The 24,311-nt window shown below is 45.4% G+C and overlaps 6 non-coding genes across 6 annotated transcripts; 3 read left to right on the forward strand and 3 right to left on the reverse strand.

Moving 5' to 3' along the window:
- Positions 1–72, forward strand: Trnac-gca. The gene has a single exon. It is a non-coding gene; the product is annotated as a tRNA-Cys (tRNA).
- Positions 73–4,899: 4,827 nt separating this feature from the next.
- On the reverse strand, positions 4,900–4,971 carry Trnac-gca. The gene has a single exon. It is a non-coding gene; the product is annotated as a tRNA-Cys (tRNA).
- A 4,470-nt stretch (positions 4,972–9,441) lies between these two features.
- On the forward strand, positions 9,442–9,513 carry Trnac-gca. Its single transcript has one exon. It is a non-coding gene; the product is annotated as a tRNA-Cys (tRNA).
- A 901-nt stretch (positions 9,514–10,414) lies between these two features.
- Positions 10,415–10,486, forward strand: Trnac-gca. Its single transcript has one exon. It is a non-coding gene; the product is annotated as a tRNA-Cys (tRNA).
- Positions 10,487–13,623: 3,137 nt separating this feature from the next.
- On the reverse strand, positions 13,624–13,695 carry Trnac-gca. The gene has a single exon. It is a non-coding gene; the product is annotated as a tRNA-Cys (tRNA).
- Positions 13,696–14,603: 908 nt separating this feature from the next.
- On the reverse strand, positions 14,604–14,675 carry Trnac-gca. The gene has a single exon. It is a non-coding gene; the product is annotated as a tRNA-Cys (tRNA).
- Positions 14,676–24,311: the final 9,636 nt, after the last annotated feature.

A 24,311-nucleotide genomic window follows, 5' to 3' on the forward strand; every position in this document is an offset into this window, starting at 1 on the left:
GGGGGTATAGCTCAGGGGTAGAGCATTTGACTGCAGATCAAGAGGTCCCTGGTTCAAATCCAGGTGCCCCCTTACATAAATTTGATTTTGGTTATTAATTCACCTTGAGGAGGACTTCAGTGAAGCTAGGAGTTCTCCATTAGATGAGGTTTATTGAGTAAACTCCAGAGCCTCCCAATCTGGGTGCCATAATACAGAATAATTTGATGACCTATGAGAGGATGACTTAGCCTCTTAACAGAACTCTCACCCAAGGGCCCAAACACTCATGATATGAATCCACACTCTACCCCCATTACCACGATGACCAGAAACAGAAAATGATGGAAGGACAAATACAAGAAAATTTACCATAAATGGAGATATGGCTCCTATCAGATTTGGTAAGTACCCAACACAATAAATGGAAAATGAACTCAGTAGCAAATGTCAAAGAAATCTAAGACCATAGGGAAGATCTTAAAAACCTGGGCTACAAGGAGCAGGTGATGCTTACAGGACAAGAAATCACCATGGCAATAACCTCTCAACAGCACTCCTTGACACTAGGAGACAATAAGAAACATGGTTGGGCTCCAGCAAACCTCTGACCAACAACTCAGAGGGAGGTATCCATGCCTGGAACTGGATGTTTTATTTGGCAATCTATAGCTTCTCAGATGAGCATAATTCCCTGTATGGAGCAATTCCAATTAAACTCTGGTGTCCCAGAGGTCCCCAGGACAGTACAGGCTATTGCCATTGCTCTCAGTCACTCACCACAACTTGTTGCAAAACTCTATTGCTGAAGACACCACATATATTAGTCACAGCACATGGGGGAACAAGTTGGAAGCTTCCTCCCTGTTGGTTAGCTTTAGTCCAGCTGGAAAGTGCTTTGTCAGTGATGTATGACCTTGTAGCTGTGCATACTCACCTCATTAGCACCATATCTCTGCACTGCCTTACTCAAGGAGACTCTGTGACTTCTCACCTAGAGTGCCCGAGGCAACCTGTCTCTCCACTAATGAAAATCAGCATTTGAGAGAGATGGGGCCATTGTAAACTTCCTACATCGGTGATTGTGAGTGTGTGTGTATTTGTCTGTGTGTGTGCATGTATGGTGTATTTGTACATGAGGGCATGTGTATGCTATGGAGTAGGTGAGGAGGACAGAGGAAAGCCTGAGGTGTCACACTTCACCCTCGGTTTTATTTGAAGCGGAGTCCATCTCATTACTACAAACTAGGCTGCACACCCCAGGCTAACAGGCCGTGAGCTTCAAGAAGGACTCTCCTGCCTCCACCTCCCTCTTTCCTTAGGAGTGCTTGGAGTACATACATGTGACCCCACATCTTTTTCCATATAGGATATACATATGTGGGCATGTATCCAAACTGAGATTCTCAGGCTTGTGCAGCAACAGCCAATGCCTGCTGAGCCATCTCACTAGACAGCGCTGTGGGAATTTGATGTTTATTTTCATTTTTGGTTTTATAAAATCTTGGTCACTTGGCAGAATTAGCTGAGGCCGCTGCACAGTGCTGGGTTGTCATCTTCCTTCTGTGTCTTCTGCAAACAAAGAGTGGAGGCTGTGGAGCTGTCCGTGGTACCTGCTGATGCTCCAGAGCTGTCAGGTCTGCTGCAGCTACACCTGGCCCTGCAGCAAATGCTGTACGTAAAGAGTTTGAATCTTTGAGGGTAACTCTGCTTTGTGGAGTGAAACTTAAATGCTCAAGCTTTGTTGCCACGGCACAGATCCTGACGAGTTAGAAGAGGTGCCAGTCAATGGCCACCACTGGATGCCCACCAGGCCAACATGCACCCTGGAATGCAGGAGGCTGTGTGCTTCACCCCACAGCCTGGGATCCCCATTCCCCAGCTCTGGAGAATCAACTGCAGTTCTCCAGTGCAGACAGAAGGCAGCCCACTCCTGACCCCTATGTTTAGTCATTTCCCCTGCTCACTTGTTGTGCCGGCTTCCACAGATGGTTCGAGAACCAGAGACTGGTTCTTTCTACTGAAACTGCCATGGATAGGACTAGAGAACTCACTGTTTTGCAAATATAAATGAAGACTTGCTCACCTGAAAAATGGGGTCCAAAAGTACACACTCAGCCAGCTGGCAAACACTTTGCACTGCTCAGCAAGCAGATGGGTGGGACACATCCCTGCCCTCTGTGGGGTGAATCCCTAACATCTGAGTCTTCTCCCCACACTCTGTGTGAAGTAGAGGGAATCCTGGTAGGCTACAGTGACCAGGATGAGGGAGAAGATCATCTGTGTTCTGGTTTCTGAGGCTATAAGTAGAGTCACTTTGTCTCATATCACTGGGAACTTTTAGTCCTTGGACAGAGGACTTGTAGGCTGAGGAGGGGAGTAAAAAAAAGAAACCAATGTAGCAGATGCCCACCAAGTAGAGACAAAACTGTAGGAAGGAAAAGGGAGACAGGACTGAAGGACTGGATGCTGGAGCCAGGGCTCATTGCTTACAAACACCTGTTGCTCTTGCAGAGGACCCAGGTGTGATTCCTGGCACCCACTTGTCAGCTCACAACAGTGTCTAACTCCAGCTCCAGGAGGTCTCACATGCTCTCTGTGCTGCTTGGGCACCAGGCAGCCATGTGTAGTACAGACACACATACAGGAAAAACAGCCATATATACAAAATTAAGAAAAAGCGAAGGACATGTTGGGGCTGCACAGTGTGCAGAGTGGGATCCAATGACCCGCTGACTCTGCATCAGAACTCCTGGACAGCCTCTGATTCAGGACATCCCTCCACAGTGTGAGGTTATGGAGCCACTAATGAAGAACTTCTGAAATAGACACAGGTCATTAACCATTGATGGGACCTCACTTATGATTGATATCTGATGTTCCCAAAGATACTGACAGCGACCTAGGAGGACAGTGTTGGAGGTGACTAGTAAGCAGAACACTAATGAGAGATGCCAATTTTAGGCTTTCAAATGAAGGGAAACAGCAATAGGAAGCAGATGGGTTTGAACTCAGAACCTTAGCCTGCTGTCAGACATTCTATTATAGGTTGTACTCCCGTGGACAGAGAGAGTATTCTCAGTATTTCACCTTGTTGCCATGCCTGTGCATCGCATAATATAGGTACATTTTATTAAAGCACACTCCATGCCCTAGAGGCCCCTCAATTATCTCACAGTTTCTTTTCCACAATGAATCATAATGTGAATTCTTATAATAAGCCAGAGACATTGCTTCTCCTTGGTCAGTACCTGATGAGAGTGGGGAGTAGGTGTGGGAATCAGAGCTTGTCAACAGAGCTACCACAAGAAACGTGTGGTGTCCTAATAATTTTATCCCATTTTTCAAAAGCCACGGTCACAATGCACGGTCAATCAGTGGTGCATTTTTGGACAACAGGCCTACCGTTGGACACTCGTTTCACATCTAAGAGAATTTCCTATGTATCACTTTAGCCAAATCAGTCTTCACACGAATAAACAAGCCACACAGCCAAGGAGTATGTAACTGGAAGGCTCAGGGTTTTCTTCCTACTGTGAGCTCATTTAGTCAAGGGCACCTATAATGGAAACACATCAGTTTCACTTTTTCCAACAGCAAAGTCTATCTGCCATTGCCTCTGAATTCTCTTCATAACCAGTCAGTTCTCATGGGCACTCAAACACTTCTCACAGAATCAGTGGCAAAGGCAGCCTGTCACAAATGCTCACACAGTCATCACTTCACTATGAAATATCCTCCAGCTCTGTAAGTTCAACTCTATATTTTTATGCCTTTTGGGTCATCAGGACAGCCATTTCACCCATGCTCAAGTATTCCTTCACCATCTTTCCAGCAGTGAGCACCCTGCAGGGCCTGTGCATTGGAACAAAACAAGACAACCCACTGGACGTTTAGGTGACATCCTAATGCTGCCAGACTTACAAATGGAACAATTCATCTTCCTAATCAGAGAGCACTACTCTGCTGGCATGTCTTCAACACCTGAGAGTAGTGAGTTAGTGACTAAAAAGTTCAGAAACCTCTGCTGATGTCCTGTCCCTCCTACAGTCTTTGCCCACAGGCAGTGTTTGTGCATGCTGGCACAGCCTCAGATTCTGACCCTCACCCACCCCACCTCAGACTGCCAGGAGAGTCTTGGAATGCAGAATGCAGTCCATCACTCATGGACAGCTCTGGACCACACTGAGGCCATCACTCATTAGGAGGGGACACCGGAGGAGGGTATGTTCTAGCCTCATTTCTGCTGCTGTGATGAAATGCCCAGGTAAGAGGCAAGTGAGGGAAAGGGTTGGTGTTAGCTCTCAATTTCAGGACACAGTCCCTTATTTCAGGGAAGTCAAGGCAGCAGGGGCTTTAAGCTGTTAGTTACATCACATCTACCATTAACAGTAGAGAAAAATAAGTGCACACACGCTTGTTAGTGCTGAGCACACTTTCTACACTCACACAATCCAAGATCCCTGCCTAGGGAAAACTGCTGTATCTTCATACATCAATCCCATGACTTAATCATGAAGACAATCCCCAACATCAAGGAACACAGGTCAACCTGATCTAGACACTGTGTTCTACATTGAGACTTTATTTCCACGAGATTATACACTGTGTCAAATGGACTATTAAAACTTACTGTCCCTGTGAAGTTGAAGGAAAGAATATAGATGGGAAAAACAAGAAGGTAGAGAGGACTCAGCAAAGGTCAGAGGTCAGCTGTGTGCATTGTACTAAGGCACTTTGTGGGTTCCAGCTTTTGGGCCAGTGGGTGATTATAGTGTCACTGAGAATGGAACCCATAGAAGTAAATGGGGCATAGAAGCATTGCTTCTAGAAACTTCAGCTAATGAAGACTTTCTAAGTCCATGGGTGGCCTCCCTAAGATGAACCTGGTAAGTCAGTGACCAGAATCCAGCATAAATAAGGGGGCACCTGGATTTGAACCAGGGACCTCTTGATCTGCAGTCAAATGCTCTACCCCTGAGCTATGCCCCCACTGGTACCAGTGTACCCAGTTAATAAATTTCATCTGTGTGGTAATATAGTTTGACTATAAAGTTAAATTACAGATCCTCTCAGACCTACTCTCCAGAAGCAGCCAGACCTGACTGGTGAGATGCCTTCCTCAGCTCTGCAGCTTTCCAGGCCCATCCTTCATCAGCACCATCAGCCAAGGAAATGGAGAGGAGCAGGAGGAAATGCAGACCTGAGCCCATTTCACACTGCTGTCCTGGGTTAGCTCCTGAGCTGGCCAAGTGCCTTCCACCTGGGCCCCCAGACTCCCCTCCCCTCCTTCCCTGAAGACAGAATGGCTGCCTCTCAGAGCCTCTCACAGTGCCCTAACCTGCACCATCAGCAGCAACACTGCAGGATCCCTCTCTCCTGGTACAGCAGCTGAGCCAGGCTTTAGCCTTTGAGGATGAAGCAAGTGAGCAGTGGGCCCTGGAAGGGGAAGAAGCTCATGTGGGAAATGTCTGCCCCACACAGACAGCCTGGTTCTGGGATTTGTCTGTTGGGGGAGATTTGTTTATGTTGCATGATCTGAGACTGCCAATGGAATCAGACCTTGGTTTGAGGTCAGAGTCCACATTAATATGGCCTGAGTGGACCCTAGAGTTTTCTGGCCACAGTGAGACACTCCTCCAACCAGACCACACCTTCTCCAACAAGGCCACACCTACTCATAGTGCCATTCCCTTTCGCAGCATTTTCTTTCAAACCACCACATTCCGCTCTCTGGCCCCACAGACTTGTAGCAATATATTAATACAAAAATGCATTTAGTCCAAGTTCAAAAGTCTCCATAGTCTACCACAGTTTCAACAATGTTTAAATGTCCAAAGTTCAAAGTCTCTTCTGAGATTTATGTATTCTCTCAACTGTAATCCCTTATAAAATCAGAATTAAAAAATTATGTACTTTCATAATGGTACAGGATATACATTACTGTTCCAAAACATAGGCAAAGGCGAATACCAAGGAAATATTTGACCAAAGCAAGACCAAAAACCAGCTGGGTTAACTTCAAACTCTGTATCTCCCTGTCTGATATCAAAAAGCTCTTCAGATCTCCAACTCCTTTCAGCTTTGTTGACTGTAATACACTTCTTTTTCTTGGACTGCTTCCACTCCCTGTTAGCAGCTTTCCTCAGCAGTAATGCCACAGCTCTGGCATCTCCACTTCACAGGGTCTACAAGACAATCTAGGCTTCAACTTCACAGCTTCATGCAATGGCCTTTCTACACTTGATTCAGGGACACCTCTGACACATTGCTGGCTTCAGTGCCTATGCTTAGTCATGGAGGAAGTTCCCATAAGGCTTTTCTTCTTTTTTAAAAATTTATTTATTTAATTAACATTCCTTTCATTTATTTTAGGTACTGACCACAGTTTTCCTTCCTTGTCTCCTCCTGTTCCCTCTCCCCCACTCCCTTCTCCCCCCTGTTCCCCATGCACTCCTCATCCATCTTCATTCAGAAAGGTGCAGGGCTCCTATGGACTTGAACAAAGTCTGACAAGTCAAGTTGAGGTAGGACTGAGCTCCTCCCCCTGCATAAAGGCTGGGCGAGGTAATCCAGCATGGGGAACTGATTCGCAAAGCCTGTTCCTAAAGCCAGAACCATGGGGAGGAAGTTGACAAGTTCTGCTGCTTTCTGTGAATGGAACATGGCCTCCTCATTCAGTTACCAGCTTTCTGTTTTCGACCGTTTCCTTCACTGCCTAAGTTTGGCTGTCCTTGAACTTGCTCTGTAGACCAGGCTGACCTCAGACTTGGAGATCTGCCTGCTACTGCCTTGAGAGTGCTGGGATTAAAGGCATACACCATCATTTCCAGCTCTAAGCTTTTCTTTAATTCCTTTTCACAAGTTTGAAACTTAGCTCTAGCTAGAGTTTTCCAACCTTGCCCACAGTCAGGACAAATCCTTGTCATCCGCCAGTCCCACAGCCGCTCAGACCCAACCAAGTAAACAGAGAGACTTATATTGCTGACAAACTGTATGTCTGGGGCAAGCTTCTTGCTAACTGTTCTTATTGCTTAAATTAATCCATTTCCATGAATCTATACCTTGCCACGTGGCTTGTGGCTTGCCAGCATCTTCACATGCTGCTTGTCATGGTGACGGCTGGCAGTGATTTCTTCTGCCTTCCTGTTCTTTCTTTTCTCCTCTCTGTTAGTCCCGCCTATACTTTCTGCCTAGCCATTGGCCAATCAGTGTTTTATTTATTGACCAATCAAAGTAATTTGACATACAGACCATCCCACAGCACTTAGCTAGGTAGGACCTTGCACTGAGGTCACTACACCCTTTATTCCATTTCTAATTATGTTTATCTCCTTGAACACAGGATTTAGCTCTATTCCACTTCCTGGTGCCCCTTTCTTCAATCTGTACTTTTTAATTTTTATTTGCTCAGCTTACTCTTTTTCATTATGAATCTTCATCAGAGTTAACATTAATAATCACACAACAGAGTCTGTAATAGGCTGTTTTGAGATTTCCTCTGCTAACAGAATTAATCTAAAACTCTTCACTTTAGCCTCAGGCAGACTCTTTGGAAAGGGCAAAAAAGCAGCCACATTCATTACCAAAATAAGACAAGACCAGTCTCTAGGCCACATATTAATATTCTTCTCTTCTGAAACCTCTGAGTCAGGCCCCCACAGTTCAAATAAGTCTTAGGATCACTGTCTTTCTCCTACTAGTCTGGCCCATTAAGCAGTGCTTAAAGCATTCCACTGCTTTCCAAACACAAATTCCCAAAGGCCATAATATTCCAAAAACAAACATTGTCTAGCCTATCACAGCAATACCCCACTCCTGGTACCAAATTCTGTTTTATTTAGGGTTTCTACTGTTGTGAAGAGACACCATGACCACAGAAACTCGTATAAATGGAAACATTTAATTGGAGTAGCTCAGTTAGAGTTCAGAGGTTCAGTCCATTATCATCATATTGTGACATGGTGGTTTGCAGGCAAACATGGTGCTGGAGAGGTAGCTGAGAGTTCTTATGTCTTGACTCACAGGTAACAGGAAGTGGTTTGTCTCACTGGGTATGGGTTGAACATATATGAGACCTCAAAGTCCAACTCTACAGTGAGAGACTTCCTCCAACAAGACCATACCTACTCCAACAAGGCTACATCTCCTAATATTGGCATTCCCTTTAGGGATAATTTTCTTTTAAATCACTACAGGTATCTTCCCAAAGGATTCTCTATCTTAGAAGAGATATACTTGCTCATCTGTTTTCATTGCTGCTCTGTTCATAGTAGTCATAAGTTTGGAACAGCCTCCTTAGATGTCTATCAACTGATAAATGGATAATGAAAATGTGGTACTTTTATACAATGGAATATTATTCAGTATTTAAGAAAAACATAGTTTTGAAAATCTCAGGAAAATGGACAGAAATAGAAACAATTATCCTGAGTGAGGTTCAAAGAACCAATAAGGCAAATATAGCATGTCTTCACTTATATGTGGATGTAAGCTTTCAAGAATCTGATCAGTGGATTATAAACCAAATAACCACAGGGTTAGGTACCAGTTAAGGGACCAAAAGGGAGGAAAGCATCTTTAAAAGAATGGACAATAGAATACAGTCTTAAAGAAATAAGACGGAAATTGGAATAACAAGATGTAAATAGGGAGGAGGAGGAGAGATGAGGGAAGGGAAGGAACATGGGGAGGGACACTAACGCTGGTCCTAAAACCTATACAGAGACCAGCTACTTTAGAGGCCTCCTAAAATATATACCTTTATGAAAGGAATTTAAATACGGGGAAGTAAAACCTCCAGAGCCAGGAATGGGTTATATCTTGTTCAATTGGTGGCCAAAGGGGTCCCATCAAACCTCCTGCAAAAAACATTGCCAGATGTTCCCAAGATTATTATTGGTTGCTTTCTACAACCTGATGGTACAGACATCTTGCTGAGGACAAATCATATTGCTTTACATTATTTTCATTGATTTTTGAGAATTTCATATAACCTAATTGATCATATTCACCTTCAAATCCTGCTTTAAAGCCTCTAACAGATCCTTCCAACATTTATACCCCGAATTTGTCTCCTCCAATTTGTGCTATGCACATGTGTCTGGGTGTGGGGCTAATACAGGAACATCAGCGATTTACCAGGAGCTATACTCTTAGAGGAAACTATTATCCCACCCCAGAAACTACAAATTGCTGAACACACAGCCTTGAGCTTGCTTGGTTTCAACAGGTGGGTGTGGAGGATGAGCTGAATGCAGACTTCCAACATTAGTGCTTCTTCTCAGCTGCGAGCTAGGATAGGCTGGTGCTGGTCATAAGGAGGTGGCATGCAGGTGTGCAGTTGGCTCAGGACTGGGCATCACAGGAAAAAGCAGATGACAGCAGAGTACTAGCAAGTATACATGTCAGGGAGTGAACACATGGGTTCAGAGATGTATATCAGATATATGTAAAGCAGATGGGGGCATAGCTCAGGGGTAGAGCATTTGACTGCAGATCAAGAGGTCCCCGGTTCAAATCCGGGTGCCCCCTTCCTAGTGTCTCTTTTAGATACAAGAGACCAAATCTGAAGTATTGGTTAGCACAGAGCTGACTAATGCACTGTGTTCCCTGTGCTCTGTATTCTGCTCAGGCCTGGTCTCTGTTCTCCTCTCTGAGAGAAGCTAGTACAGGACTCATTGTGAGACCCATCCAGGTGACACTCATGTTGTGACACATGCTGGCCTCCAAGTTTCTGTATGGCTCAGTCAGTGCAGGAAGTCATCACAGAGGAGTGCTAGGAAGATGAGAGTGTGATTCTTCCTCTGGCAACTTTCCATAGTCAGTCCCTCAGGAATTAACTCCCCCATAAAGTACACTCCTTACATGCTGTTCCCCCTAGCCTGTGCTTTGGCTGCTGCTACTTCTGAGGAAAGACTTGGATCCATGAATTTGTCTCCTATTTAGACTAAGACTCTGAGGAAAAGGGGAATGGCTGACCTCACTTTGTGTGCTCAGTGTGGCTGATAGTGACCAGAACATAGGAAGCTCCATGTGTGTTTATTGAGTTAATAAATAACGGAGGGAAGTAAAGGGCACCCTCCTGATATCTTTGAGTACAGATAAGTTGTCTATGAGCAAAAGTTTTGGAACATTGAAAACCCAGAACCATCAGCTCTTGTCTTGGCCACTTAAGGAAAATTGAGTGTAAACTTAAGGATGACACCACAGTTAAGCGTCCTTTACAGGACCAAAGCTGATGTCTTTAGCAAAACTGAGGGAGAGGACATTTAGATGGGCTGACTAAGGTTGGAGAGAAGGGTGGAAGGCAGACTTTAATAGAAACATCTTGCCAGGTCAAGATCATTAGGAGGAACCAGTTGATCCTGAAGGAAGCCTGGGTGTGGTCCCAAGGTAGGAGAGATGCTAATGAGAGGTTATCTTACCTATAAGCGGGGGTATAGCTCAGGGGTAGAGCATTTGACTGCAGATCAAGAGGTCCCTGGTTCAAATCCAGGTGCCCCCTTGCTTAAATATGATTTTGGTTATTAATTTACCATATATGCCTTGGAAAGGACCTCAGTAAAGCTAGGAAGTCTCCATTAGTTGAGGTTTATTGAATAAACTCCAGAGCCTCCCACTCTGGGTGGCATAATACAGAATAATTCGATGACCTATGAGAGGAAGACTTAGCCTCTTAACAGAACTCTCACCCAAGGGCCCAAACACTCATGACTCTGAATCCACACTCTACCCTCCTCCCCCCATTACCACGATGACCAGAAACAGAAAATGATGGAAGGAAAATACAAGAAAATTTACCATTAAGGAAGATAGGGACTTCCATCAGGCCTGGTAGGCTACAATGACCAGGATGAGGGAGAAGGTCATCTTTGTTCTGTTTTCTGAAGCTATAAGTAGAGTCATTTTGTCACATACCCCTGGGGACTTCTAATCCTTGGACAGAGGATTTGTAGGCTGAGAAGAAAACAGAAACTAGCCCCCTTCGACACCAGTGAAAACCAGAGACCAAGACCACCCTGCACCGATTGGGAACAGGTAAGGCTCCATCTCTGGACTAGGCAGACCAGGTCCCTAGTCCATAGGCCCCCGGAGGGCACATTCTGTGCCTCTCCCCCAAGCCATTGGAGTCCCAGGGACCAGCCAGCTGCCTCTTCCCCCAACCTTCCTCACAGCAGTTTCTTGCCAAGAAAACAGCCCCCTGTGACACCAGTGAAAACCAGAGACATAAGCCCAACCTGCACTGATTGGGACCAGAAAACAGGTCCCAACCTGCAACAATTGGGAATAGCTGCTCCCTGAGAGAGAGCCTACTCGTGCCCATTGGACTAAGATCTGCTCCCTGAGACACAAATCTATCAGCACTGATTGGACCAAGGACCTGGATTAGACCAAGAGCTCCCATTAGACCAAGAATATCAATCAAACCAAAAGAGGCTTCCTCAGACACAGACACCACTTGCACAGAGTGGAGAAAGAGATGAGTAATCGCCAGTGCAAAAATAGAGTCAACAATATAAAGTCCAGCATGGTACCATCAGAACCTAGTGGTGCTGCATCAGCAAGACCTGAACATCCCAAAGCAGAAGAAGCAGAAGAAACAGACCTTAAAATTGACTTTAACAAGATGGCAGACGTCTTTAAAGAGAAAATGAAAACCACCCTTAAAGAATTCAAAAGGACAAAAAAAAATGGAAGAAATCAATAAATCCCTTAAAGAAAGCCAAGAAAAATCAATTGAACAGGTGAATGAAACAGTCCAAGATTTGAAAACTGAAACAGAGGCAATAAAGAAGACACAAATGTAGCTGAAGGTTTCCTGCATCCTGGCCTGCCAGCAGTTGGGACAGATCTCTCCCACTTGCATCTCCCAAGTAAACACACAGTGACTTATATTACTTATAGACTGTATGGCTGTGGCAGGCTTCTTGCTATCTGTTCTTATACCTTAAAATAACCCATTTCTATAAATCCATACCTTGCCATATGGCTCATAGCTTACCAGTGTCTTACATCATGCTTTTCCTTACGGCGTCTGGCAACATCTCACTGCCTCAGCCTTCCACCTCCCAGAATTTTCCTCCCTCTTTATCCCACCTACACTATACTACCTGCCTGGCTACTGGCCAATCAGCGTTTTATTTATCAATCAGTCAGAGCAACACATTCACAGCATCCCCAGCACAGAAACTGAGGGAAGACTGGGAATGGAAAATCTGAGTAAATGAATAGCAACTACAGATGCAAGCATAACCAATAGAATGCAAGAGATGGAAGAGAGAATCTCTGGCATTGAAGATACAGTAGAGGAAATAGATTCATCAGTCAAAGAAAATCCTAAAGCCAAAAAAGTCGTAACACAAAATGTCCAGGAAATCTGGGACACCATGAAAAGAACAAACCTAAGAATAATAGGGATAGAAGGAGAAGAATGCCAAACAAGACAACCCAGTGGATGTTTGGGTGACATCCTAATGCTGCCAGACTTACAAAAGGAACACTTCACCTTCCTAATCAGAGAACACTACTCTGCTGGCATCTCTTCAACACCTGACAGGAGTGAGTTAGTGACTAAAAAGTTCAGAAACCTCTGCTGATGTCCTGTCCCTCCTACAGTCTTTGCCCACAGGCAGTGTTTGTGCAGGCTGGCACAGCCTCAAATTCTGACCCTCCCCCACCCCATCTCAGCCTGCCAGGAGAGTCTTGGAATGCAGAATGCAGTCCATCACTCATGGGCAGCTCTGGACCACAATGAGACCATCACTCATTAAGAGGGGACACTGGGCCGGGCGTGGTGGCGCACGCCTTTAATCCCAGCACTCGGGAGGCAGAGCCAGGCGGATCTCTGTGAGTTCAAGGCCAGCCTGGGCTACCAAGTGAGCTCCAGGAAAGGCGCAAAGCTACACAGAGAAACCCTGTCTCGAAAAAACCAAAAAAAAAAAAAGAGGGGACACTGGAGGAGGGTATGTTCTAGTCTCATTTCTGCTGCTGTGATAAAATGCCCAGGCAAGAGGCAAGTGAGGGAAAGGGTTGGTGTTAGCTCTCAATTTCAGGACACAGTCCCTTATTTCAGGGAAGTCAAGGCAGCAGGGGCTTAAAGCTGTTGGTCACATCACATCTACCATAAACAGCAGAGAAAAATAAGTGCACGCATGCTTGTTAGGGCTGAGCACACTTTCTACACTAACACAATCCAAGATCCCTGCCTAGGGAAAACTGCTGTGTCTTCACTTAATCATCAAGACAATCCCCAACTGACAGGAACACAGGCCAAGCTGATCTAGACACTGTGTTCTTCATTGAGACTTTATTTGCATGTGATTATACACTGTGTCAAATAGACTATTAAAACTTACTGTCCCTGTGAAGTTGAAGGAAAGAATATAGATGGGAAAAACAAGAAGGTAGAGAGGACTCAGCAAAGGTCAGAGGTCAGCTGTGTGAATTGTAACAAGGCACTTTGTGGGTTCCAGCCTTTGGGCCGTGGGTGATTATAGTTACATTGAGAATGCAACCCACAGAAGTAAATGGGGCATACAAGCATTGCTTCTAGAAACTGCAGCTAATGAAGACTTTCTAAGTCCATGGGTGGCCTCCCTAAGATGAACCCGATAAGTCAGTAACCAGTATCCATCATAAATAAGGGGGCACCTGGATTTGAACCAGGGACCTCTTGATCTGCAGTCAAATGCTCTACCCCTGAGCTATACCCCCACTGGTACCAGTGTACCCAGTTAATAAATTTCATCTGTGTGGTAATATGGTTTGACTATAAAGTTAAATTACAGATCCTCTCAGACCTACTCTCCAGAAGCAGCCAGACCTGACTGGTGAGATGCCTTCCTCAGCTCTGTAGCTTTCCAGGCCCATCCTTCATCAGCACCATCAGCCAAGGAAATGGAGAGGAGCAGGAGGAAATGCAGACATGGGCCCATTTCACACTGCTGTCCCTGGTTAGCTCCTGAGCTGGCCAAGTGCCTTCCACCTGGGCCCCCAGACTCCTCTCCCCTCCTTCCCTGAAGACAGAATGGCTGCCTCTCAGAGGCTCTCACGGTGCCCTAACCTGCACCATCAGCAGCAACACTGCAGGATCCCTCTCTCCTGGTACAGCAGCTGAGCCAGGCTTTAGCCTTTGAGGATGAAGCAAGTGAGCAGTGGGCCCTGGAGGGGAAGAAGCTCATGTGGGAAATGTCCACCCCACACAGACAGCCTGGTTCTGGGATTTGTCTACTTTGTTCTGACCACATGTTCACCAGACAATCATGGAGGCTGATAATTTATGGTTCAGCTTTCCCTTCTGGTCCCTGGACACTGGCTGCCTGTTTGGCTCCTGTACCTAGAAAAACCAGAAGAATTTTCTACCATAGTCCTTGCCTTCTTTTTAAGAACCCATCAGAACCAGATAAACTAGATATGTGCAGGAAGAACAGAGACATTTAATAAGAGTAGGAGGGACATGGAGCTTATAGGAAGAACTGGGAGGCAGCTATCTACCCACATGAATAGGCTGGACTATAGTTCCCAGCTCTGCTGAGGACCGCAGTGGAATAAACATAAGAAACATAAGACTGAGTGTGTGTGGTAACTCCATAGATAAAATCATAAAGAAATAAACTTATGGCAGGGGGCACCTGGATTTGAACCAGGGACCTCTTGATCTGCAGTCAAATGCTCTACCCCTGAGCTATACCCCCTTCCCCACATTAGAAATGTTTAGAATGTGCCTTTCTTCTTCACACCCAACATTCCTTCCACTTCTAATTTTTACTTGTCTCAAAATACTTTTTTTGCACTAGCACTGCTGCCTGCCCCCACAAACTCAGCCCAGACATGTCCCTCTCCAGTCCCCAGTGTCTCCAACTCTGCCCCTGTGGCTGTGTCTACACACACACACACACACACACACACACACACACACACACACACACACACGTGTCTCAGCCTGTGGACACAGCACAGATGGAGACAAGAGAACACAGGCTCCTACAAGGGTCTTTAAATTTACATGTATGACTTCTTCAGTAGTACATACAAGCTCTTGGTGTGAAGAGACACTCTCTAATGTGTTTTGAGACATATGTGGTACCTGCATGTGAAGACATCTCTCCAGAGCATGGATGATTTGTGTGTTAGCCTCTGAGGGTTGTTGCTGCCTAGACGGTGAAGATGCGTCTTCAGGCCTGAGTGGGTCATTGAGGAGCTCTGAGAAGCATAAGGAATACAGCAGAGCAGGAAGAGAGAGAGGGCCTCTGTTTTAGAACTAGGCAATGCTCAAGCTGTGGACTCTATCTTGCCTTTCAATTTTATCCCCAAGTCATAGACGGTTTAATCTGACATGTGTGGTTATTTCAGTAAAAAATGGCTCCTGTAGGTTCAAATATTTGAATGTTTGGTCTCCAGCTATTGAAACTGTTTGGGAAGGATTAGGAGGTGTTGGACAAAGTGTGTTACTGGGGGGCGGCTTTGAGGCTTCAAGATCCTGAGGCCGGCCCAGTATCAGTCTCTCTGCCTTCAATTTAGGGATCACATGAGCTCTCAGCACCATGCCTTCCTCCTTATAGTGGTCATCATGGAGTAACCCTCTGAAACCATAAGCAAGCACCAAATTAAATGCTTCCTTTTATATACAGCCTTGATTGTGGTGTCTCCTCACAGCAATAGAACAGTAGCTAAGATAATGTGGTGGTGTTTTTATCAAGGGATCTTGCACAAGTATATTTAGAGATCAAATGTTGTTTGTAAAGCCTGTCAAGAAAAAGAAACCCTTTTTTGTATATGTTTCCTGCTTCTAAGATGTATCCATTCTGACTGTATCTTCCTGTCTGTCTCTGTGCCATTAAGTCAAGTCACCATTCTGTGATCTGTCTCATTTAATACAGTCCTGAAATCAGTAACTGACTCACTTTTGTACAGAAGGATTATAAGTCATGTGCCTTCTGCTATAACTCATTTTTCAAATGTATTTCTATCTCAACTTTTGTTTGAATTGTCTTCTGTATTTCTATCATGATGATTAGGTAATATCATGGATTATATATGGTGTTAAGTAGAGCTAAGTTTTTGGGTAGAGCCTTTGCTTTCCTGGAAGCTAGTGACAACCTTATATTTCAAACACCCTCATAGATACACCTAGAGTTGTGTCTTGATGGTAATTCCAAATCTAGCCAAGCTGACAATCATGATTAAGTACCACACTGCACCCTCTATGAACCTTACACTACACCCCTGGTTCCTAAAGTCTCATGCTTCTGTCATAATGCACAGCAGTGTTAGTCAGTCTCCAAGGCCTTAACAATCTCAACATTGCACAAAAGTCCAAAGTTTCTTCTGAGAATCAAGGTATTTTCTTAACTACAAGTCACTGTAAAATAAGAAAATGAGGTTATATACTTCCAATATGCAATGTTACTGTTCTATTGCTGTGAAGACACACCATGACCGAGGCAATTTATAAAAGAAAACATTTAATTGGGGGCTCATGGTATCGGAGGGTTGGTTAGTCCATGATCATCAGGGTGAAAAGCATGGCAGCAGGCAAGCAGGTATGGTACTGGAGCAGTAGCTAAGGGCTTATGTTTCAATCCACAAGCGTGAGACAGAGAGCTAACTGGGAATGGTGTGGCCTTTTGAAGCCTCCACACCCACACCCAGTGACGCACCTCCTCCAACAAGACCACAACTCCTCATCTTTTCCAAACTGTTTTACCAACTCTGAACCAAACATTCAAATATATGAGCCTATGGGGGCCATTCTCCCTCAAACCACCACATACAACGGACAGCATTCCTGTTCCAAAAGGGAGGAAAGGGGGTGCAGCAAAGAAAGACTGGACCCAGGTAAGATTGCAACTCAACAGGGAAACACCTTCAGCTCCATTTCTGGTACCAGGCTCATGATGATCACCTATGCTCCCACACTCTTGGGCAGCATTACATTCCCAACTCTGCTCCTGAGGCATATATAAGCTCTGTCTTGGTTGGCTCCAGTCTTCTCTGTACCGTAGGGTCTTCATTGCAATTTAAACTTTAATTTCCCAGTGTTATTTTCTTAAGGTTTATTTTATTTTAAATGTATGAATGTTTACCTACATGTATGTCTGTGTGCCATATGCATACAGTGCCCACAGAAGCCAGAAGATGGCATTGGATCCCCTGAAACTAGAGTTACAGGTGGTTGTGAGCTGCCATGTGGGTGCTATAAATCAAACCTGGGGCCTCACCAAGAGCAGCCAGTATTTTTAACTGCTGAGCCATCTCCAGTCCCATCTTCCCAGCTTTACATAATGATGTCTAAGGGTCTCCTTACAGAGAATCCAACCGTATCACACATTGACTGCCTCAACAGCTTTCTGGAACCTTGGTGCAAGCTTAAATGACCACCTAATTTTTGCATCCTTCATGCCTGCAAAAACAGTACCACATGAGCCATGCTTCCAAGTTCTGTGACAGCCTCAGGTGTAGTCTGTCCATTTGGACCCACAAGTTGCTCCAGTCTCTGTGTGCCTCCCAGGATACATGTGAGAAAATACTTGCCTACACAGTTGCTTCTAGGCAAGAAACCACGGATGTCATTTTCAGTTCAGGCTCTTTCTTTTGAAACGAGTTTGCCCAATCTGAGCCTGTGCAGTGGGGTCTGGCACTCAGCACCTGCCCCGTTGTCCCTGCGCAGAACACTCTGCTCTCCTCAGCGGTGCTAATGTCTTTCCACTGCTTTCCCACTCTACCCATCTGCAATTTTAAACTCCATCACACTTCTTTCCTAACAAACTGCACGTTTTGTTTCTCTGTCCCACTTGCCGCTCTCTTACTTCTCATCTGGATGAAAGCAATGAACAGTGACACGACCCAACTTGAATCCCATTCACCTTAAAATTTCTTCCACCGGGTAAGTTCATTGCTTTTTAATTCAGCCTCACTCAAGTTCTCAGGACACAGGGTGACACAGAGCAAAACCAGATTATTTGCCAGAATGAAGAGCCACTAGCCATGTTTCTGATAGAATTCCTGCTCTCCTGTTCTCCCCTGGAACCTCGTGAACTGGGCCTCCCTCTTTGCATTATTCTCAGGAATCAGACCTTCTCAACTCTGAAATGGCCCACTGACCCCTGCCTACAGCAACATAGGGCTTCTTTAGCCCACATCTCCAAACTCTTCTACATTCCTCCTGCAAACCAGTTCCAAATGCCCAAGAAGCTCATGGTCGAGCTTACCACAGCCCCATGCCTCGGTACCAGTTGCCTAGATACTTACTTTCCTTGGTGTTGTGACCAAATACCTGACCAGGAGCAAATCAATGGAGGGAGAATTCATTTAAGCTCACAACTCAAGGGTATAAAGTGCATTGACTGGGAGGGGCCAGGCACGGCAGCAGGAATGTGTGACAGATGGCCACATTGTATCCAGTCAGGAAGCACAAACAGCTGAATAGTGGTGCTCACCTCATTTTCTACTGTTTAGTCAGTCTTGGGCCCAAGCCTTTCAGGAAACATTCCTACAGACACACCCAAAAGTGTGTTTTCATGCAATGCCACATCTGGGCAAACAGATGAGGAATCTTAACCATTGCACATATTACAGAGTCTGTTCATGAACACAGGGCCAACTACAGTTGCAGAAGGCGGTTACTTCTGCCTCAAAGTGCCTTGCAGGCCCCCCAGGTGACAGCAACTTCCCAGAACTCATAGTGCTACTTTAAATACCCTTGCCTTTTTTGTTCTTTAGTTCTCTATGAAAAGCTCAGGATGTAGAAACTGCAGCCATATGTGTTCTGCTTCAGACACAGCCACAGGCTAAAATGTCCTTGTGAATGGAAATTCAGAATTAATGTTCCTATTAATCCAAAGATGGTGCCTATGTGTGTTGAGACAAGACTACCCACAGAGAGAGGGGGGATGAGGGAGGGTGGGAGGGAGGGAGGGAGGGAGAGAGGGAGAGAGAGAGAGAGAGAGAGAGAGAGAGAGAGAGAGAGAGAGAGGGAATCAGCACTCAGGAGGGGACAGATCCATCCCCGAAAGAGCTCACCCTCAGCTACTAGAAGCTGGGAAGCTTTTTTTTTTTTTTTTTTTTTTTGTCTTTTTTTCTTTTCATTTTTCTTTATTAAGAAATTTTCTACTCACTCCACATGCTATCCACAGACCCCCTCCTCCTTCCTCCCACCCCCCAGCCCTCTTTCCCAAGCCACCCCGCATCCCCTCATCCCCCAAATCGAGGTCTCCCATAGGGAGTCAGCAAAGCCCAGCACACTGAGCCTAGGCAGGTCCAAGCCCTTTCCCACTGCACCAAGGCTGTGCAAGGTGTCATACCACAGGCACCAGATTCCAGAAGCCTACCCATAGACCAGGGACAGATCCCAATCCCCCTGCCTGGGTGCTCCCCAAACAGTTCGAGCCAAACAACCATCTTCCGTATCCAGAGGGCCTAGTCCAGTCCCATGGGGGTTCCACAGCCACCAGTCCACAGTTCATGGGCTTCCACTAGTGTGGCTGGTCATCTCTGCACATCCTCCCATCATGATCTCGACGTCCCTCACCTGCAATATCTCTCCCCTCTCTCATCAATTGGATTCCTGGAGCTCAGCCTGGTGCTTGGCCGTGGATCTCTGTATCTGCCTCCACTGGGAAGCTTTCTAACAAGCTTATGAACTATCTGCTTCCTCCTCTTCTCTCAATGAAGAACACCAACATCTTGGAATTCAAAAGTAAATGGAATTTCCACAAGTAAAATACTAAAGGGGTTGAAGGCATGTAGACTTGAATCACTGACTACTTTATCTGCATCGGGGCACATGTTCAGTTGTTTCTAATAAGCATCATTGTAGAAACAACATGTGTGTTTCTTTTGTCCCTCTATAGGAATGGCTCCATTATAAATTCAACCCACCTCTACTCTTCTACTTCACCAAACCCCAATGTCCTTCTAACCAGCAACCTACCACAACAAAGACACTCACTTGAAGAGGCAGTAATGCTATTCTGAACAGTAATGCATTCAGAATGAGCCAGTGATAAAGGACATGGGCCCTGACAGCCTTAGATGACACAATCTTTCCTTCTTCCTTGCTTATAGTTCTGACTAATTGTACAGTCCGCTGCAGATGTATCACCCTCCGATGACAAGGAACTATCTGGAACATCTTGGACTTCGCTTCCTAGAACAGTATATCCTGCAGTGCTCAGTGATCCCAAACCCCACAGGGACAGCCCTGGAGTAGAGGGCTAATGGGCTACTGCCTCTGTGATATAATGTGGGGCATGCCTAAGTGAGAGTCTATCTGCTCTGGGCAAGTTTCCTGAACCCTGGGATACCTGCTCACCACGAATCACAGAGTTCTGCTATTCATTGTGCTTGTATGGAAAAAATGTTGCTTTGCTTTAACTTGTGTGAACATTTACTTATCAAATCCATGCAAGAAGTAGAAATCTCAGACTGGTAACAATGCATGGTGATTCTACTTCAAAAATGGATGCTAAATTTGTTATCCCAGGAGACCATGTGGTGTCTCAGAGATGCGAGAGAATGAAATAAAAGTTAAACTTCTTAGGCCCCAGTTCAGACCTAACAAATCAGAAAGTCTTGAGATGGTACCCGGGAATCTGCACAAGTCACTCAGATCATTCTGAAACTCAGATGTATTTGGAAACATTTATTTTAGTCTGCACTTCTATGTTGTATTCCTGAAAGAAAAGACCATGACAGCAAGCTTGCCTAAGTTCACATGATGCTTAGTAACATGATCATGTTCTAGAGCCTCATTACTGATTCTGGAACATTCCACTGCTCCAGCTCAACGGATGATTAGACTGACCTCCTTCCTGCCTAGTCTGCCTCTATTTCTCCCCTATCACCTTCTATTGGTGCCCATTGACCTGGACAATGACATGAGGCAACCTGAAGAAGCACTGTCTGTATGTAGGGCACTAAAAGCAAACTTCACTGGAGGTGCCTAAACTTGAACTAGGAACCTCCTAATCTGCAGTCAGGTTCTCAACCCCTAAGCCACACCATCAGCCCTCCTGAGGATATCTAATAAACACCATCTTATCTGCATTGTAACACCATCTCTCCTGTGAACTGAATTTACATGAATCCTAAGAAAGTTCTGAATATAAATAAATTTGATCTCATAGCAAATTATCACCTTTTGGTCCTTTTCTTCCATATAGCCCTCATCCTCATACTGGTACCTAGAAAGCGTCTCTGCACAATCTTTGCATCTTGCTTTTCTTTATGGCCATTTTGAGGCATCTGATTGAAACACCTTTGCTAAGATCTGGGATACCTCTTTCCTCCACTCTCCCTCTTGCTCTCTTTCCCTCCCTCCCTTCTCAACATCTTCAGTAAGCTTCACTGGCAGTGAACTTGTCACAACATTCTCTTCCCTCCCAACCCCTATCTCCACCATGATTTGGGAGCTTTGTTGCCCATGTTCTCCCCTCCGCTCTTTCTCATTCTTCCCCAAATTGTGTCTTAGTTTGGGGAAGGATCTTAACTAAACTCAGGGAAGCATAGATAAGTCATTCTCTAATAATTATTTGACTTAGAAGCACAACACCCACACTGAAGCACATCATGGGCACACCAGAAGGTCAGCCCAGGTGGAGCAGCAAATCTCAGAAGTTTCCCTTCTGCTGGACAAGTCCTGACCCAAGAGAAAAGAACATGTACCTGGTTTATGTGGGCATACACACAGCAGACATGCTAGCATCTAGTAATCATGGGTTCCGGGGTCAAGATGGAGTGTTAGCCTTCTTGACTTTCTTACACCATAGCATGGAAGACAATGGCAAGTTCTAAGTATGAGATCCTTCTGAGGAACATCCTCAGAACATCCAAGGCCATGATGTCCAGATAGAGCCTCAAGATGCCTCAGCCACAAACAACCATCCCAAATGCTAAGAAGTTAAGACTTCTGCACACATATTCTCTTGGGTGTAAGAAAGGCATTCTAGTGTGAATAATAGTCCATCCCCTCATCACTGTTCCTGTCACTCAAGTTCCTATTTCATCTTCATCCACTCAGTGTCTATCATCATAACCCAATTCCCATGCTCCCTTATGTCTTTGCCCTTTGTTGAACAGGCCCTGCCATAAGCCATTCTCTGCATTCTGTCTCTTTACTTGCTCTGCACCTGCTCTTGAATCTAGCTGGAGAAAAACCTACTCTTGACAACTCTCACTTCTGACACCTGCCATCGAGCTGCAGGGGTCCAGTGCTGCTGCTGATCAAGCCCCCAGCCTAGTGTCATCCCTGCTCTCTTGGGTCAATGTTTCATGCTTTCCCTCTCTCTCCAAACCTGCAGCAGTTTCTCCCCCATCTTCAGTTCACTCCTGGCTGCACTGGGAAAACACAGGCAATGCAAGAAACTGTCTCCACCTATAACAGAACATCTGCTCACTTCCCAGCACCTGAGCCCATCTATCCTGCTCAGCTTCTAGTCAAAGCTAGCCCTGCACACAAGCACTGTGCCCCAGCTCTGCCAACCTGGTCCAAGGCTTCTCTTCAGTAGCCTCATCTCTGTTTATTTTAAATCAAGGTGAAATTCGCATGGCATAAAACTAAGTCTTCTAAAATGGGCAGTTCAATGGTGTTCAGTCCCATTCACAGTGCCGGCAAACACCTGTGATCCCTGGTTTCAAAGATGTTCTTCAACCCAGAAGAACACTTGCTGTATTAGTAATCACTTCCCACTCCCTTACACGCAATGCCCTGGAAACCACCAACCTGTTTTCTGTCCATGTGGATTTCCATTTCAAGTGTTTCATTAAAAATGGAGTCACACTATACATAATTGTATGTATGTGGCTCCTTTTCTGTAGCATGACATTTTCAGGTTTTATCTATCCATGGATGGACATTTGGATTGCTTCCATACTTTTGTGAGGCTATTGTGAGTACTGCTCACAATACACAATATGAACATTTATGAATAAGTATCTGAGTGCCTGTTTTCAACTCTTTTACAGACATTCTGGGGAGCATGGTTGCTGGATTACGTGGTAATTCGATTTAAATGTGTTGTGTATGGGTGCTTTGCCTATACATATATAGTCTGTGTACCACATGTGTGCCTGTTACCAGTGTAAGCCAGAAGAGGGCATTGGAGTCCCAGGAACTGGAGTTACAGATAGATGTGAACCGCCATAGGGGTTCTGGGAATTGAACTCAGGTCCTCTGGAACAGCATCCAGTGCTCTTAACCACTGAGCCACCTGTCCAGCTCCCTATTTTGAAAAAATCATGGTTTTCCATGACAATTGAGCCATCTTCCCAGTAGCCATGTGCAGGGCTCTTCATTTGTCCCCATGGTCTCTGCAGCCTGGTGGCCAAGCATCAGCAGTGTGCGGAGAAAGAAATGTTTCCTAGGCCACAGCTTCAGACCTCACTGGTGGTGAGCAGGAAGGAGGAAGTGCTGAAGTCTTAAGGAAGGGGTAAGTGGGAACCCAGGAAAAAGAAACCAGCCTGGTACCTGCAGCCTCCACTGACTGACTGCAAGGTCGGGCTCTGTGTTTGCATCTTTATAACTCCAAGAGATCAGAAGGGGGCGCCCTCTGGCATTTCATTAGTCATCCTTTCAGTTATGTTGAAATGAGAAATGAACACTCAGTTTGTCACATCCTGGTCGTCTACACAGAGAAAGTTAAGACACTGTCTTCATTCTTCAAAGAGACTTCTTCCAAATAGAAGACCAATCCAAGAACCACACTGCCACAGAAGTGGCAGGAGGCAGCGCAGAGGCCTGGGGGGCGGAGCACAAATACCCAACGAGGGAATGAGGAGCAGATTCCGTGAGAGATGCCAAGAGCTGCCAGAGGAAGGAGCCAGCTCCCCAGTCCCTGTCACAGTCACTGCTCTGTTGCTGTGAAGAGACACCAGGACCAAGGCAACTCAGAAAAGCAAGCGTTTAGCTGGCAGCTGGCTGACAGTTTTCAGAGGCCAGGTCCACTACTGTGCTGACAAGGGCCACGGCACATACATGCTGCTGGAGCAGAAGCTGAGAGCCACACCTGATCCTCAGACAGAGAGAGAGGAGAAAGAGAGAAAGACTGGGCCTGGTGTGGACTTTTTTAAACCTCAAAGTCCATCCTCAATGACATACTTCCTTCAACAAGGCCACACCTACTCCAACAAGGCCACGATCCTTCTCAAATAGTGCTACTCCCTGATGACTAAGCATTTAAATATATATAAGCCTATGTGGACCACTCTTTTTTAAGCCACAACAACCCCTCAGATTCTTCTAGACTGGATTTCCTGAAGTGAATGTGTAGTGGGTAGCCATTCCAGCTTTGATCTGGAAGTTCCAACCCCCATGAGGCTTCGGTAACTGTCAC

This window comes from Peromyscus leucopus, chromosome 3 (genome assembly GCF_004664715.2).
Source record: "Peromyscus leucopus breed LL Stock chromosome 3, UCI_PerLeu_2.1, whole genome shotgun sequence".
Classification (NCBI taxonomy): Eukaryota; Metazoa; Chordata; class Mammalia; order Rodentia; family Cricetidae; genus Peromyscus; species Peromyscus leucopus.